Consider the following 2,500-nt stretch of genomic DNA (forward strand, 5'->3'; position numbering starts at 1 on the left):
GTGGACCTTGATCCACATTGGGCAGAGCCTGAGTTGAGGCCCCCCAGCACGTGCCTGGGGACCAGGCGTTGAGGAGTAGGCCTTTTTTTGAGGGCCCAGAAAGTATTTTGGCAATTGTAGCGAGGTTTTGGAGTTTTATCCACAACCTTTACCTGCTTTTTTTTTTTTTCTCTCCGAGCATGCCAAAGTTGAGAGAAAACGCCGTTTGGCATGGACAGGAGCAGGCGTTGAGACCAGTCTTTTTTTTGGTCTTTTTTTTTCACAGCGCCAGAAAGATTTCAGGCAATTCTCCAAAGCCGGTTACTTTTATCCACAACCTTTACTGGACCTTTTTTTTCTTTTTTTCCTTTTTTCTCTCTCCGAGCATGCCAAAGTTGATAGAAAACGCGGTTCGGCATGGACGGGAGCAGGCGTTGAGGAGTAGGCCTTTTTTTGAGGGCCCAGAAAGTATTTTGGCAATTTTTTACTTTTTTATCCACAACCTTTACCTGCCTTTTTTTCTCTCCGAGCATGCCAAAGTTGAGAGAAAACGCCGTTTGGCATGGACGGGAGGAGGTGTGGAGGAGTAGTCCATTTTTGAATGGCAGCGGAAAGATTTTGGCAATTGTAGCGAGGTTCTTCGGACTTTTATCCACAACCTTTACCTGCCTTTTCCTCAGCGAGCATGCCAAAGTTGAGAGAAAACGCCCTTCGCCATTGACGGGACCAGACGTTGACGACTACGTCTTTCTTTTTTTCACGGCGCCTGAACGATTTGGGCAATTCTCCACAGCGCGTTTACTTTTTATCCACAACCTTTACCTGCCTTTTCCTCAGCGAGCATGCCAAAGTTGAGAGGAAAACGCCGTTTGGCATGGACAGGAGCAGGCGTTGACGACCAGGTCTTTTTTTTGGTCTTTTTTTTTCACAGCGCCGGAAGGATTCAGGCAATTCTCCAAAGCCGGTTACTTTTATCCACAACCTTTACTGGACCTTTTTTTTCTTTTTTTCCTTTTTTCTCTCTCCGAGCATGCCAAAGTTGATAGAAAACGCGGTTCGGCATGGACGGGAGCAGGCGTTGAGGAGTAGGCCTTTTTTTGAGGGCCCAGAAAGTATTTTGGCAATTTTTTACTTTTTTATCCACAACCTTTACCTGCCTTTTTTTCTCTCCGAGCATGCCAAAGTTGAGAGAAAACGCCGTTTGGCATGGACGGGAGGAGGTGTGGAGGAGTAGTCCATTTTTGAATGGCAGCGGAAAGATTTTGGCAATTGTAGCGAGGTTCTTCGGACTTTTATCCACAACCTTTACCTGCCTTTTCCTCAGCGAGCATGCCAAAGTTGAGAGAAAACGCCCTTCGCCATTGACGGGACCAGACGTTGACGACTACGTCTTTCTTTTTTTCACGGCGCCTGAACGATTTGGGCAATTCTCCACAGCGCGTTTACTTTTTATCCACAACCTTTACCTGCCTTTTCCTCAGCGAGCATGCCAAAGTTGAGAGGAAAACGCCGTTTGGCATGGACAGGAGCAGGCGTTGACGACCAGGTCTTTTTTTTGGTCTTTTTTTTTCACAGCGCCGGAAGGATTCAGGCAATTCTCCAAAGCCGGTTACTTTTATCCACAACCTTTACTGGACCTTTTTTTCTTTTTTTCCTTTTTTCTCTCTCCGAGCATGCCAAAGTTGATAGAAAACGCGGTTCGGCATGGACGGGAGCAGGCGTTGAGGAGTAGGCCTTTTTTTGAGGGCCCAGAAAGTATTTTGGCAATTTTTTACTTTTTTATCCACAACCTTTACCTGCCTTTTTTTCTCTCCGAGCATGCCAAAGTTGAGAGAAAACGCCGTTTGGCATGGACGGGAGGAGGTGTGGAGGAGTAGTCCATTTTTGAATGGCAGCGGAAAGATTTTGGCAATTGTAGCGAGGTTCTTCGGACTTTTATCCACAACCTTTACCTGCCTTTTCCTCAGCGAGCATGCCAAAGTTGAGAGAAAACGCCCTTCGCCATTGACGGGACCAGACGTTGACGACTACGTCTTTCTTTTTTTCACGGCGCCTGAACGATTTGGGCAATTCTCCACAGCGCGTTTACTTTTTATCCACAACCTTTACCTGCCTTTTCCTCAGCGAGCATGCCAAAGTTGAGAGGAAAACGCCGTTTGGCATGGACAGGAGCAGGCGTTGACGACCAGGTCTTTTTTTTGGTCTTTTTTTTTCACAGCGCCGGAAGGATTCAGGCAATTCTCCAAAGCCGGTTACTTTTATCCACAACCTTTACTGGACCTTTTTTTTCTTTTTTTCCTTTTTTCTCTCTCCGAGCATGCCAAAGTTGATAGAAAACGCGGTTCGGCATGGACGGGAGCAGGCGTTGAGGAGTAGGCCTTTTTTTGAGGGCCCAGAAAGTATTTTGGCAATTTTTTACTTTTTTATCCACAACCTTTACCTGCCTTTTTTTCTCTCCGAGCATGCCAAAGTTGAGAGAAAACGCCGTTTGGCATGGACGGGAGGAGGTGTGGAGGAGTAG

Source organism: Babylonia areolata, unplaced genomic scaffold (genome assembly GCF_041734735.1).
Source record: "Babylonia areolata isolate BAREFJ2019XMU unplaced genomic scaffold, ASM4173473v1 tig00007501, whole genome shotgun sequence".
NCBI lineage: Eukaryota > Metazoa > Mollusca > Gastropoda > Neogastropoda > Buccinidae > Babylonia > Babylonia areolata.